Source organism: Lissotriton vulgaris, chromosome 8 (genome assembly GCF_964263255.1).
Source record: "Lissotriton vulgaris chromosome 8, aLisVul1.2, whole genome shotgun sequence".
Taxonomy (NCBI): Eukaryota; Metazoa; Chordata; class Amphibia; order Caudata; family Salamandridae; genus Lissotriton; species Lissotriton vulgaris.
The window spans coordinates 345,198,726-345,215,434 of record NC_141696.1 but is presented as its reverse complement, the minus strand read 5'-3'; positions in this window follow the sequence as shown (position 1 = coordinate 345,215,434).

Genomic DNA, 16,709 nt, shown 5'->3' with positions numbered 1-16,709 from the left:
ATCAAATGTTCAATGCCTCCTCCACAACCGGTCTAGCACATTTTTTTAAATTGGTTAGCAGTGGTCTCGTGACTACGTTTGAAAAAGTATTTGGTATTATCCCTGCGTTCTTTCATTCTATATTCGCAAGCCTGTTTGGTGGATTTCCTGTTTTGCTGGCTTTGGCTGCAGGCGTTCTGGTGATATTTTGCTTTCTAAAACATGGATGCCCATCCTGCGCAAGGAAACGTTCAGCCCCTACTGGTGCAGTTTCGCAACCGGATGCTTGATTACTATGGCTCCTTGCCGCTTGCGACTTTAAGCACGGCTTTTGGATTATCGTTCCGATTTTCCTAGTTCACATGTGTCCAGCCTGTGTTTCATTGCCTGAGCTGTGATTTCGACTGGGCCATTGATTTGTGTCTCTGCTTACCGACTTCTCCTGACGTTGATTTTGATCAGCTAATGAGCCCCGTAGTTGCTCACGAGTTGGTTTGTTCTGGCGAAAGGGTTATGGCCGTGGCAGCGATGCATGGACTAATGGGTCAGTGGGACATATCCGCAGCAGCGCATGACTTTCTGGCACATAGCATTCTCGAGAACCCACTGAGTTGTCCTCTGATGTTGCTAGAGGATTCAGTGCTGGAGGAGCACGTATGTTCTTTCCCATTGCTTAATTGGATGGCTGAACTGTTTTCGGATGATGACAGTGATTTCATGTTGGAAGCTGTCGCTACCTATTTTGCATATTCATTCAACCCATGAGTGCCTTTGAAGACTTTCATTATTATGGCACGTGACTTTTTAGTAATACTGAATGGTGCCTTTTTTATTACGAACATTCGACTTTCATTTGTTCTAGGCCTGTGGACTTGTAGTTGGCCTTAGGTTCGAATTTTTATATTTTGTGTGGCCACTATAGGCATTCATACATATTTTTTTTATTATTGAAAACATATATACATTTACATACATTTAGCTTGGCTCAATACTGTTGAACTCTGCTTTCATGTTTTGCCTCTCATATAGTATTGGCTTAAATTTTCTTCCTTTTTTTAACCGTCCTCGGATCATTGGGGGGGGGGGTGTCATATGGTTACTGCGTTTCTATATATTGTGTTAAGTTAGCATGAGTTTATTAAATGTTTAAACGACATATTTTCCTTCGGCTTCAGTTTGCACGCGACACCTAATTGTTATTGTAGCTTTCAACCTAGACGAAAGATGTGATTTATTTGAGAATAATATGTTATTGCTCTGATATCAGTCGTGCTTGGTACAACTGTCTGCACACTGAGAACTGCACCCTCTAAGAATAACCTAACACAAGGTTGCTGAAAGCCTGATCCTCGCACTACATTAGACATAACACAAATAATGTTGCTGCCAACATTGGGCTCTACGCGGGTTTAAGATAGAGTTACAGGGAATGAATCAAGACACTTGATGCTTCGCATGCAGAGAGCTGGTAGCTGTTGATGTGATCTACTCCTACTGAGAATTAGAGGTATGGGCCCGCCCTGCTAGAACCCAAATGAGACCTTCTTAGATATAATATAATATGCTAATTAGGGTGCGCGAAATATAGGTGATACAGAATTCTATAGATTTTTGCATCATAACATGCTATCACCTTTTGCTTATTATGGATTAGTGACTATGCTGCTAACTCTGATTTTTATAATATGTATGTTGGTATTATACAAGATACTGCGTTTGAGAACTTTGCATTGAAAAATAAACATTTCAAACTTGCACGTGTGTTCTTTGCCTCCCAGTTTCGGTTTGTAATGATTATATAACGAAAGAGTGTTCATGTGTTGCACGATACCTGAGGTACCCTAAGTTCATGTTCTGGATTGTCTAAGTCATTGGGAAGTAATTACTACCGATGAGACACTGTAGCTAGCTTGGTAAGGGGATTTCTGAAACAAAGGTGAGTTTTGGGTCACCCTAACTCACCCAGGTTCTAGATCTCTGTGCACAGTTCTGTGGGAGAACGGAAACCCTGCGACACTCCCCTAACACTATTGTTCATGCTCATAAGAACATTGTTAAACGGGCACTGCTCGACTTATATAATGAGGAACAAATAAGAACTGAATTCCCTAAATCTGCAGTTACCAAATACTTGTCCTATGCTGAATCTGGCAATGATAACTTAAACACACCCCGTAGATATTTGTCATTACCAATAGGAAGATCGAATCGGAGCCTTTTGTTCCGATTTCGGGATGGAAGCATTGTAAATCTTTTAAGCTTCCCCCTCGGCTATAATAAAAATATAGAACAGTTGGATTGTCCTTGTTCTAAGGGTGGAAAACAAAGTTTGCTACATTATTTCTTCTTTTGTGGCTATTATGAACTATATACCCGCCAATATTTAATGCCGTATCTCCGCAAATATGACCAACGGGACTTTACCCAGGCAATGAGAACCTTGCAAATGCTGCCCACAGATGAGGCTATATGTACTGTGAGCTGTTTTCTCAAATCCAGTGTGAGATCTAGGGCGAGTATGGAATATGCCTGATGAATTTTAATATTCTGTTATTCGATGCACATTTGCACTTTGTTATTATGATATAATTTGCACACAGTCTCCTTTACATGTATGGCTAGATGCATTGATTACTATAATGGAAAATATAAATTGTAATCTGTAATTAATATACCTGTATATTAGGATTTCTTGTTCTATGCATTTTTGCACTTTTTGATACATATGCTGCTTTAACTACTCTGGAAAAGATTGTTTTTATTATAACTGTTTTTAAACATATGTTTTTTATCAGTTTTTAATGTGTTTTCAACCTGTGTGTACTTTTATGGATGTTTCTAACTCCGAATAAAGATCATTTGACTTGACTTGATGTAGATAGAGGCAGAGAAGAAAGTACTACTTGGGGTGAAGTAGAAAGAGAGATAATGTAAAAAAGGTGAATTTGAGAGACGTAAAATCAGCAAATCATAGATGTAGACAGACTAGAGGGCACACAAGATGAAAGTTAGAGCGAGAGCAAAATGAGTAGTGTACAGAAAAATGGGTCAGGTAAATAGAGTAGTGTTGACGAGAAAAAAGTAGAGTGATGGGGTAATGGGTAGAAGTAGAAAAGTACGTGAAGTAGAGAAAGAGGGCTGAGGCTAAGGCAGAGGTGGAGGGCTGTGAGACAGAACAAGTAGAAGGATGGTGAGGTAGAGCTAGAGAGATTTATAAAGAAGGATGTTGAGAGGGTTAGTTGAGATGGATGAGGTTAGTTGATATGGAGAAGGAAGTCTGTAGAGGGATATGTGTATGTGTGTGAGAGGGAGAGGGAAAGAAGTTGGTGAAAGGGAAAAAGGGGTAGGGGGATAAAGTTAGTCAAAAAGTAGTTTGTTATTTACAAAGGTGAAGGAAAGGGAACAGAGGTAAAATGAGAGAGAGAGGTGGCGGAGAGTTAAGGTAGCAAACTAATGGTTAGGTAAATTTAGTGGTTAAGTAGTGCAAGAGGAAGCAATGGGGTATAAAGAGGTGACGTTATAAAGGAGATGTGAGGTAGAGAAAAATAAGATAAAGTGCTGAGGTGGAGTGGTGGTGTGGAGAAAGAGCTTGGAGAGTAGTAGAGAGATAAGGTAGCAAAGTCATGGAGAGCGAGAGATAGATAGGTGACGTAGAGAGAGAATTAAGGTGGTGTAAGTAAAATAGATGGAGGAGAGATACAGGGACGCTAGATCGAAAAAAGCAGTGAGGAACAGAGAAAGGGATGAGGTAGAGAGAGTCATAGTAGAGCGCAGCGAATGAGAGTGATAGATGTAGATATCGGCAGTGAGAGAGCGAGAGAAAGGTATAGATGATGTTATGTGAGATATTTTAGGTATTTTGAGAGGTAAGGTAGAAAGCTGAGCAAGAGAGCAAGGATGGAGGCACATTGAGAGTTGGAGATGGAGACAGGTTAAAAACATGGTCAAGGGAGATTAAATGAGGTGAAGTAAGAAAAATGAAATGATACTGAAAGAATGAGAAAAGCCAACTATTGCCCAGAATGCGATAGTTAAGGCTGGTCAAACCAGGCATGCAAGCAAAAGGGTAGATTAGTGTTTTTCTCAACTCAGTGTAGCAACCAAAGTTGATTTGCTGAGTTGTGCAAGGGCACGAAAGCAGCCCAGAGTTATATTATTAAAAATAGGCTCCTGTTACTCACTACCTATACACTAGCTTACAACCTTTGCAAAGGAGAGGGAGGCAGGGAGGGAGGGAGGGGGATATATATATATATATATATTTATATATATATATATATACATATATATCAAGCGCTCTGTGTAGCGCGAAACGCGTCATGATGGCTGGGAGCACCAACACCAAATAAACCACCTTGCACAAAACTTGGGTCCGTGTCCGTGTTTTCAGGACGAGCTGAGCCTGCCTTGCAGCCGGATTATCCTTGGAATACATATATATATATATATATATATATATATATATATATATATATATATATATATACACATATATATATATATATAGAGAGAGAGAGAGAGCTGTATAGCACAGGACAGGATGTATACTGGACATATAACCTTCCAGAATCAAAATCCTATACTTAGACACATTCTTTAGTAAATAGTCATTGCATCAAGATAAAAAGAATCTATCAGCGTGTGCGCTAATCCACACAAGTAATGAATGTCCCATTGAATCAAAGTGTTGCAAAGCGCTATTAAAGCTGAAACAAGAGCACCTTTCTAGAAAAAAATTTACTTCGCTGCTGGATCGTAAATGAATACTTTTGCAGGAGTTTGTGCTGCTTTGTTTAACTTTGTATTGCTCTTCCCTAGTGCAAATCCTCAGTAAATGTGGCCCTACCTTTCTGTTAAGCATGTTTGGAAGTGAAATCGAAAAATAAGCTGTTGCCCAATGTTATTGTTGTAGGAATTTTGATTTTCCACTCACTTTACATGGGGAGGGGGGGCCTGAGTAATTAATTGCCCTATTTGGCCATGCCGTAAAACCAGGGCACGAGTCAGGGGTCCACGCCGGTGGATGGTGTCCACCCACTTCTTTCACAGGGTGGATGCTGCCTACCCTGCCAAGAGGTTGGGCCCCACAAAACACGGTGCTTAATTCGTCCCATTGTAATTTCAAAACACCGGGACACATTCAGCAGCGCCTGCACGTTGTTGTCTGCTTTTGATCAGAACTTTTTCTGACTCCTGCTGGGCCTTAACACAGGCTGAGTCTCAGGGGCAGTTGTGGCCCGTGGAGGGAGTTCCGTGGGGCGGAAAGGGGGGGCAGGGAGGGCAGAGTGGGGGGTAGTAAGCATCAGAATATGGATGATTGCAGGTAAGTAAACAATTAAATGAATAAAAAGGAAATTCGTAGCGCAACCTGCATTGGCGATGCAGCGCGCGCTACGAAATTTGTTTTATTCATTTAATTGTTACTTGCAATATTCCATATTCCGGTGTTTACTACCCCCCACCTTGCCCCTCCCCCGCCCTGCCTTTCCGCCCCATGGAACTCCCTCCACGGGCCGCAACTGCCCAGGGGTCATCAGACCTCCTTTTGTTGGAGTTTCCTGGCTGGCAGCAGTCAGGAGCCTCACACCTGATGCAAATGCAACAGAGGGGAAACAAAGGCTCGCACCCTGCTAACACTACACACATACTTAAGAAAATCAGCTTTTCACTTTGTTCAGGCTCTGTTGAGGAGATATGCATGCACTGTTAAAATGTCAGATCTGTTGATCTTTCTCAGTATTTGCACAAAATAAAGAGCATTTATATGCGCTTACTACCCTTGAGGAGGGGTTGTAATAATTTAAATATCACTATTTCTTTCAAAGCACTATGGCTTTAGAAAGCTTAACCCTAACAAAACGTAACATTGTTTAATGTGTGACGTACAAAAGTGTGAATCGTCTGCCTAAGTCAGGAGGGTTTGCAAGTATACTCGAAATGTGCTAAATTGTACTTATGATACACCTGCTAAACATATATGTTAGGGCTTAAGATCTGAAATCACTTCTTGTGATGGCAGTTCCTGTGATGTCAAGTGCTGTGATGTCACGTTCCCTGATGTCACATGCTGCGATGCCACTTGCATACTGATTAACTAGGTTAGTCCCCCCACTTCTTTTTTAGGTCTCGCCTGAGCAAGTGCATGCGCTGTCTGGTGAGAATTTTAGTATGTGGGCTTCAGAAAATGCTACCACACGCTTTTGCTTGTGGCGGCCCAGAGCTTGCAGTTACGCACACGGGTGCGCACTTACGAGCACCCTAATTAAGTGCATCGCTCGCAGTATGCGATTGTGATCCCTTTCACTTTTGCGACTGCGTAACTTTCACAGCCCCAGGGCCAATGCTTGTTTTCAGGCGAGATCCGAGTGTGGATTATGTGACCACATTTTACTGGCCTTCACACCATCAGACCCTTCGTTTTCACTGGCTTTTCCAGCCTTCACGCATTCCCTTCATCCCTCCTCCTCGTGCGTGTCTTTAACAACAGCTAAACAAGTTGTATTCGCTCTTAATTCATTTAACACCATCACTGAGGCTGTAACAGACAAAGCCAGCTATTCCATAGGTAAGGTAAAGAGCAGTTTTAGCATGATTTCTAGCGCGACATCAAATTACAAAAACAAATCAAAATGTGCGTCATTTAAAATCAAAGAAGAGCGCTCCAGCAACCAAAATGTTATTTAGCCAGCAGTGCTAAAAATACTTGCACTGTTTCTGTGATGATGCTGTATCTGGTTGCTGCAGTGAGAGAGAAACAGAGTAGTTTGGGTCAATATTTGCAAACTGGGCACTAGAAAGAATCTATTTTGAAAGGCTATTTGTCTGCTAGGATTTTATGGGGTTGTCAGAGAGCTATGGGATAGACCACTGTTTACCATCAACTTCCCTGACGTAAGCATCGTCCACGTCGAGCTCAATATTTGCTTGCAGATGATGCAGGTTTGTTAGGTGACGCATTCAGTCAATACTTTCTTTTTAGCCTACATCATGTAGCATCCTGGGACTTGTAGTGCTTCTTCTGGAATTTTGAGAACCAATTGCAAAAATGTTCAGGGTTATCTAAAGAGGTTTCTGACATTTGATCTGCCTTCGAGCACACGAGCAAAGAGAACAGAGAACTGCCCTGTTTAACAAGGTAGCCTTCTTCAGGTGTTCAATTAAATAAAGAAATTCACATGTAAACTGCGCTTGGTTAGTAAAAAATCATTTGTTTCATAGACCCAAGAAAAGCTAAAAGAAAGGGGCTGCAATGTAAATTCTGCCTATTTCGGTCTGGTGCTTGCACCATGGTTGTCCGGAGCTTCTGGGGTATGAGAGGAGAAAGTAAAGTTATGGTTGCAGTGCTCTCTGTAATGTACCCTAAACCACACGCTAAATTGTTCATTGTGTTAACACTGGTCAGCTGTTTTGTGGCTGTAGTAAGAGAGGCCACGTGACTGTGGAAGCATCTTGCACCAAATGGCGTCAGTAATAGCCCTTCGCGCAATAACTACACTCCACACTGTTACTTGAAGTGTAAAAGGCCATTTTATTAGGACAAGGTTGCAATCATTTAGACTTATTAACAGTACATCAATGCAAGAAATATACATTCCCATCCCATACCGACGCATTCTCCATTCTGCCTTCTCAAAACCATCTCACCTGTTTGACTCTTCCCCATTCACTCGATAACCTCCTTCCTTTCCCCATTCTCACCTTCACTTGCCCTCCAAGCATCCTCTGTTGACTTTGCCTTCATTGCTCATTGCCTCCCGTGCCCCGCTATCAGTCACCTGTGTACCGTTCTCCTCCCACCCGAGGGGTGGATCCACCCGTATATGACTCCCCACCCCTCCAAAGTACCGTAACGCCTCTGCTCCGCAACCTGCTCTAAACTGGCACCCCCATACCTGAAAAAACACCCCTAGTCCTTCGCTGAAAACCTGTAGGGTGGTTGGGTGGACAAACTTTCTACATCCTCCCGGTGGTGCTCAGGTGTCAGGAAGAGGCCGGATCTTCCTCTCCTGACACCTTACATTCCTTCCCAATCCAACCCCTTCCTCTTAACCCTCTAATCCCGTCCCCCACCTTTTCCTTCCGCCTTTGCGTGAATACCCGGGGGAAGACTGGTCTGCGACCTTCACTTCCCCCGGGGGCCGCATTGCGCAATAACTACACTCCACGCTGTTACTTGAAGTGTAAAAGGCCATTTTATTAGGACAAGGTTGCAATCATTTAGACTTATTAACAGTACATCAATGCAAGAAATATACGTTCCTATCCCTACCCATGCATTCTCCATTCTGCCTTCTCAAAACCATCTCACCTATTTGACTCTTCCCCATTCATTCGATAACCTCCTTCCTTTCCCCATTCTAACCTTCCCTTGCCCTCCAAGCATCCTCTGTTGACTTTGCCTTCATTGCTCATTGCCTCCCGTGCCCCACTATCAGTCACCTGTGTACCGTTCTCCCCCCACCTGAGGGGTGGATCCACCTGTATGTGACTACCCACCCCTCCAAAGTACCGCCAACCAGGGAACCCCCGTAGGGCGGTTACCTGCCCCCCCCCTCCACTGTCCTGTGCACCTTTCGCCTCCTGCCAGCCAACCCTGCGGCCTCCTAGCGGATGACCATCCATCACCTCTCCCTGTGTCCTGCAGCAAAGTACCATTCTTGGCACAAACGTGAATCGTGAAAGGTGCCCCTCCAAAGCGGGCCCACGTGCCCTTCCATCCTGTACGCCTAAAAACTGCCGCCCCCCCACTCTGCAGCACCCGGTGATCGACCATCCACCTAACACGCGTCCCTTGCAATTCTAGAACGTTCCGGGAAAAACCCTCACCAAGAAAAAATTGCTCTCACCATGGCGATATTTACTCACTCCCCTGTACTTGCATGCTGTGGAAGCAAAATACACCCCATGGGGCCACTCCCAGATGTACGTTGCCTCCCAACGCGGTGAACGACCATCCACCACCTGGACCAATGCCAGTACGAAACAGCAACATGCCCTGGCCCAATCATTTACCAAAAATTGGTGCCCCCTCTCGTGGTGAACGGCCATCCACCACCTGGCCTGCATCCCGTGGAACCGGTAACCTTGCAGGGCCAATCCCAGTCCGCAAACAGACACCGCCCCCACTGTGAACAACCAGTCACCACCTGGACCCGTGTCCCATGTACATGCCACCTTCGTCGGGCCCAATCCTTGACCCAGAGACAATTGCCTCTCTTCTCGCGGCGAACGACCGTCCACCACTTGTACTTGCGCTCAGCAAAACGAGCAACCGTTCCGGACCAATCCATCGGTCACCCAAGGTGCCCCCCCTTTTCCGAGGTGAACGACCATCCACCCCTTGTACCTCCGTCCGTTGCATCCTTTGATGAACAATAATAGTCTTTGCCCGCTCCTGGTTCTTACAAAGGTGCCCCCCCCCAGCGCTGTGTAGCTTGTAAGTTTGTTTCCCATCCATATGTAATTGCATCGCATCTTTAAGGAATGTCTTAATCCTAGAAGTCCCAGATGACAAAGAAGCATTCCAGAGCGTGACGTGATCTTCAGATGATCGTATTTCAATGTGAGCAAACTTTTTTCTTTGGTAAGACTCAAACTCCTGCCTGTTCATCCTCACTTGGTCTCTTGTATCTATGTGCTTTGGATAATTGCCCCCCCTCGCGGCGAACGACCGTTCACCTCTTGCACTTGTCCTTCAGCAAAAACAAGCAACCGTTCCGGACCTACTGGTCACCCAAAGTGCTCCCCCTACTTCCGAGGTGAACGACCATCCACCCCTTGTACATCCATCCTTTGCATCCCTTGATAGACAATAAGAGTTTGTAGACCGCTCATGGTCCATAAATAAAGGTGCCTCCCCAACGCTGTATAGCATGTTAGATTGATTCCCTTCTATATGTAATTGCATCACATACGTAATGCATATTTAACCTTAGAAGTACCTGACGACAAAGAAGCATTCTAGAGCGTAACGCGATCTTCAGATGATCATATGATTTCAACTTGAACCAACGTTAATCTTTGTTAAGAATCAGACTCCTGCATGTACATCCTCACTTTGACTCATATGGTGGATATTTACCCTTGGATCCCACTACACGCAGTGAACGACTATTCACCACCCGGGCCTGCAACCCATACGCAGAAGTTCTCGAGCCAACCTTCGCCATGAGAGGTGCCCCCCCGTGGACGACCATCCACCGCTGCACGTACGTCCCAACGTAATTGAGTAACAATCCCCCACCATTCTCGGACCGGGACAGGTGCCTCCCTTTGAAAATAGGCTCCCACCTTCAATCTCACCCCCAACAGTCTCATCACCAGGCACCAAGGCCTGGACCTCCAAATACTTATCCCCCCAAACCATCCTCCGCCAAGCACAATTCATGTGCGTGACCAGGATGCCCCATGCTCCGTTCACTGGAAACACATCCCCAAAAAGCTATCATAGCCCCCGTTAGCTACCACTGTACCATGTGTTCTGCCTCCAAGCATCCCAGGACAACGCCAGACCCGACATATCCCAGTAAACTGCTTCCCTCATGTATCCTCAGCTCAAGGCAAACTCACATTTCTTGCAACCCAACGCCATCTTACTGGCACAAACATCCCCCCCACAAACTTTATTCGACTGGTTCCCCATCATCCTACAGCCCATGATTGTGGTCCCTGCCCCAGGGACGTCTGCACACGCGCTAGTGCGCCTCCTGTGCTGTCCAAATGCCGGGAGAAAGGTCATCCCCCATCCAGGCGACTGCCCTGGCTCCCGCTCTACTTCCAGATCCTACGGTAGAAAATTAAAAGTTAGTCCTGCAAGACATGCAATGTGGTCCCCAGCCTCCGTACGGCCGTCCTCCTAAACACATCTGCAAAAACCCATGCCCCCCAGAACCTACGCCGGCCCAGACACAGACTGTATTCCCGTCACCCCGAGTTAGCAGCCCCCCCCCCCCCAGGACCCCAAGAACCATACGCCTCATGACGACCCTGCCACAAAACAGCCCGCCTACGCACAAGTCCAATAAAGACCGAGAGAAAAAACGCCTCCCCCGTCTGAAGTAAAATATTAACCCCCCCAACGTCCTACACTCTCAATACTTTGTTATCTGGACACACACCCCCTTGCCCTTGAACAAACCGTAACCAATAATGCTGCTCCACCCAGCCCCCCCTGCCCCAATGTCCGGGCACACCCCTGTCACATCCGTACCGCACTGCGCTGCGCTGTTTGAAATGCCTGTGCCCCCTCCGGGCACCACCAACCGACCCGTGCGACCCACCTGCCCCCTCACAGCCCACCTTTTTATACACAGCTTCCTCTGAACCATAAACTCCCGCCTCCATGGTGTGCAGTACCAAGCACCCAGTTCAACGGAAAAAACTCCTGGCCATCTAACACAGCGGCTCTATACCTCTATCATGCGCACCCACCCAAACAATGGCCACCCAGCCACCACCTGCACCCCGGCACACATGCCTCGCCTCCGGAAACTCCTCATTCCGCCACCCAAAAACACCCCACCCCCTGCCAACCTGCCAAAATACTCTCCCCATGCCTACCCGTCAGTCGCCCGACAACCTAATACTTTCTCCCCACAAACCCCTTGCGCAGCCCATCATACCGTGTTCGCTGTCGTAGACTGTACCTTCCTCCTGAACTCGGCTCACGTGACCCCTGCCCACAGGAAACTGCAATGCCACAAATCCCGGATACTAAGACCTGTTGACCTCCGCTATAGCCAATCACAACCGCCCCCCACCCAGGTGTGGATATCCCCATCTGCCAGGCCCCTACCCCGCACATCCTATGAGCCATGACGTGAAGCAGGCTACCCCCTACAACGTACCACCAAACTCTGGCTGCCTCCCAGGAAACATCCAGCGCCACTACCCCCAGGATCCCCAGTTAGCCAAGAAAGGACCCCTACCCGCAAAACCTACTGCTTCCCCAAGCCGCAGCTGTAATCGCGTACCTGAGGGTTAAACCGGTACATCTTCCGCTTGTGCATAGCTGCCGTGCCCAAACACCACAGGTCATTCCGTGGCCGCCCTTGACCCTTGAAGTTTAATCCAGGGCCATTTACTGTTTGCTCAGCGCCGTTGCTCCTTCAGTCGCCGTGCCCTCAAGTCATTCTGTAGCCGTACAGGACTCCTGTAATAACAATGAACAGTCCGGTTACCATGCACACCCCCCCAGCCCCATGGCAACCCATGCAGCCTCAGCCTGTCCACCTCAACTTCCATTCAACACTGCACCCCCATTGCACGCCTTCCACTGCTCACACCTCGCCCTTCGCATCCAGAGCAAACAAAAACCTTCACTCTCTCCCTCAAACCACGCCTTCTCTCACAAATTATCGGCGTAACATTGACAAATTAAGAACGCTGTATCATTTGCTGTGCGAATCCCCCGACGGAGGGCAGGCCACCGCGGACCCCCCTTCTTCTTCTGGCCATCGTTCGGAGGCCGTTGTGCGCCCCACTGGCATCACGCCTACCTGCCGGGCTCAAACACCGGCTCTGGTCCCCCCCCCCACCTGGTCCGTCCAACCAGGTGGGCCCAAGCACCACCGGGCCTCTTGCCGTGCTGGCAGTCCCTAACTCCGCCCATGGGCACCCCCACAAAGCGCCACCCGCATGCCCCCAACGGAATACCAGCAACCCCCGCCCCCCACCTCTCTCAAAGGCTGTAAACCCCCGGAGTGCCTGCAATAGCCCTGGGAGCCAAAGAAATGCTATTTGGTACGAAAATTGGCAGGCCATGACCCGTCCCTGCTGCTGTTAAGGGGTAGAGTTGCCGGGGGGGGGGGGGGTCTGCTGCGAGCTCCGCGTCATACCGCAGGTGCTCAAATCCCTACACGGTACCCCATCTAGAAGGCTGCTCACTGCGAAACATATGCCATATCGGCTGGAATGGTGATTCCTCCGAAACAAGGGGGAGTCCAAAACCCCCCTTCAAGTCCGTATGCTGCACCCAGGGTGTCCCACAATGACCAAGGGGCCCGCAATGCCTGCAGCGCAGAACAGCCCACCCCTCCCACAACCCCAGGAGGCCGGTCAGCCTGCACTCCCCCCTCCATCCGCGCGGGCGATGGCGACCTCCCAGGCAGCCTGAAACGCGGCCATGAGCGAGCACCCGGAAGGGGTCCCCCGCCCACCCCCTCTCCCCGAACATGAATCTACCTGCCACAGCTGACTTCCGGGTGGTGTCCCATCAAAGCCACCACGCCGCAGCACACAGTCATCCAGGCCCGTGCATGTAGCACACGCCCGGCTGCGATCGCTCCTCCAGGCACGCTCGGTCACACGGGCACTTCACGCCGAAACCCGCCGCCACGCTGGACGTCATCAGGGGGCCCAAAATTGTAGACACTCGGCCTAGCCCTGCACTAAAGGAAATGCAGATGAGAGGAACAAACCCCCGCTGATCAACAAATCTGCCGCCTATCGCTAATTCAATGTCCCTAACAAACTTTCTGTCTCTAACAAACTTTCGACATCCTCCCGGTGGTGCTCAGGTGTCAGGAAGAGGCCGGATCTTCCTCTCCTGACACCTTATATTCCCTCCCAATCCCACCCCATCCTGTTAACCCTCTAATCCCGCCCCCACCTTGTCCTTCCACCTTTGAGCGAATACCCCGGGGGAAGACTGGTCTGCGACCTGCACTTCCCCCGGGGGCCGCAGTTGCTAAGAGAAAGGGCGCGCCCGAATGGTAAAATGTCATTTGGACGAGTGGTCGCAAAGTCTTGCAAAGCGATGTTGCCAAAAGGCAAGAGCTGGAGGAAGGAGCCTCATGACATTGGCCACACTTGGCAGCTATTTTGTTTTGCCTTCATCCTATGCATCTATGCATGTCTGCTACCGAACCGGTAGTCATCAGGTAGTTTCCGTATTCTTTCCTTTTAACCCTAACTCTCCCTGTCCCATAATTCGGTGCACTTTGTTCCTTCGATTCTGTTTAATGTAAAATGCCTTTCATCTTGGTTCATTAATGCGTTTGACTTGTTTGTTGCTTCCAGCGCTGTTCTTTGGTGTCAAGTATCACAGAACTCAAACAATGATTTATTATATCAATGGTTAACGTGCTAAGGACAGAATATTCAAAATGGCGCATGAATATTAACGACCTTGGCGCGCGCTCATGTGTGTTGACTCAGCAGATGGGGCTGTTTTTTTTTTTAAAATAGTTGAATACGTCCTTACATTAAGGTCTAATAAATTCACATCTCTTATAATTTTTACGCTTAACCTGCTGCTTACATTGTTTGCAAGTAATAACTTGACAGTAATTCTGCAGCAGGCAAGTGTTTCTCAGGTTATATTTTCAATGTTTGCTGGTGTCACAAAAATCGTAGACCCAAATTTTCATGTACAATAAAATTGCTCTCTATTTCATTCTATGTATGTTTTCATTTTTATAATCTGGGAGCCAAGTTAGGGACCAGGGAGCTGTGCATAGCCAATAGGTCTTGCTTTTGGGATCTTATAAGTTTTTCACCATGCTACCGTTGATGTTGTTGTACCAAGGATGTTGTACTGCATAACTTAATACTTATAAGGTCCCAAAAGCGAGACCTATTGGCTATGCCAATGCTTGTTTAGGACTTGTGCCCTACCTAAAACATCCCTGATAAGGATTCCATGTAGCAGGTCATGACTGCGGAAATTATACATTAATGAGAAATATGTATTTCATGAGGCAGGGGGGTATATCTTTTTTCGTATGCCGTACAATAGAACATACTTATACAAAGAATTACCAGCTGCACATTTCTTTCATGTCTCACATTTAAGAACTACAAACCAATATCAATTGGAGTTTGTAAGGTATACTTTGTTCATACCTATTTTATTTCATTATTTTTAAATGTTTCTGTATTGTTTCAACTAAGAAAAAACACTATACATACATATTTACAATTTGTACAAAACAACATATATATTCTACAACATTAAACAATATATAGAGATAGAATTCATCACATAAAGACAATTTCATCAACAGACATCAATTATTGTGGGGTGCCCTATCTTGACACCAAGTTCATTTACTATCCATAACAACTTAATGCAAGGGAAAAAGTAAAAAATACTCTAAGCAACAAATCCCTCTATAAGACCACACATGAATCATTTCCTGGTTATTCAGCCTGTTTTAGGTATTCCTTACAACATTGGGCCGCCGGTTTTGCCAACATCTGCCGGTGTATTCGCGGAAACCGCTGATACTTCGTGTTAATTGACGCGCAATTGTCAGCTTCTTTTTCATGGGGCCATTATCTGTTTTTACAGCTTCTTAGGGCTCTCTGACTCGATCTCTGATTAGTGAGCACTCAACTAAAGAACGTACAGGATAAGAAAAACAACCCCAGAAAAAGAACATAAAAGGTGCGAGCACACGCAATAAGAGGACTGCCTGTGTAAGAGACACCAAAGGCAGGTAGCAGAATAGAAGGACACCCTTCCCTCATAGAAAAGAAAGCGAATCTGTGGATCGACTGTTGCTGGAAAACAGACAAGTTAAGAACAGAGCCCTGATGAGAACCCGAAAATTGACGTGAGAGGGTTCGAAACGCGTCGGCACATTGAGAAGCAATTGACTTGGAAGTCCTTTAGACTAATTAATTCATGTGTGGTCTTATAGAGCGATTTGTTGCTTAGAGTATTTTTTACTTTTTCCCTTGCTTTTTTGTCTTCAAGGAAAGCTTATACCAGAAGCAAGACATCTTGCCTTCATCCCCTGAACGGGCAGGGAAAATACTCAAAGACGGAACGAAGGGTGTGCTGCTGTTTTAAGAAGAAAAGAGAAGAGAAGAGAAGAGAAGAGAAGAGAAGAGAAGAGAAGAGAAGAGAAGAGAAGAGAAGAGAAGAGAAGAGAAGAGAAGAGAAGGGAAGGGAAGGGAAGGGAAGGGAAGGGAAGGGAAGGGAAGGGGAAGGGAAGGGAAAGAAAGGAAAGGAAAGGAAAGGAAAGGAAAGGAAAGGAAGAAAGGAAAGGAAAGGAAAGGAAAGGAAAGGAAAGGAAAGGAAAGGAAAGGAAATGAAAGGAAAGGAAAGGAAAGGAAAGGAAAGGAAAGGAAAGGAAAGGAAAGGAAAGGAAAGGAAAGGAAAGGAAAGGGAAGGGAAGGGAAGGGAAGGGAGACTACTAGGTGCTTATCGACCTCACTTGTATCCCAGGTCCAGCTCTTCCACATGTTGCTGTGAGGAAGCTTGGTGGATTAGTGTTGCTCTGATGAGAGGCCTGAGGATTCTTGCCAGTCCAGCACAAAACTGCTGTACATTTTTGTGGGTTTTGAGAGGAGTGTTGTATAGGTGATCAAAGGGAGACAGCAACCCTTTGACAGTACGATTAATTTACAAAAGGGAAACAGCTGCAAGTTCCTAACATAAGGTGTACAATTGCTCTTTGAAGATAAATCCTCAATTTCTTTTTGATGGTGGGGGTGATGTCGATGGAGATGATGGGGTGATGTGGCCTAACTTCTACAACTATTTGTGAGACATACTGAAGACTATGGGATACCTTCCAAGGTTGCTAAAGAGATTTACAGGAGGTTTTTGAGCAGAGTGTTATCTCCTCCAAGTGAGAAAGGATGAGCGCTTGATGAGGGCTTGTTATTCTGAGGTAAGTTTCTGGTAAAAAAGGATTTTGATATTTTCAAGAGAAAAAACTGTTGCCATGCTGTTGTGATATTCTTGGTGATGTGCTTTTAGAAGCAAAGGATTATGTTCA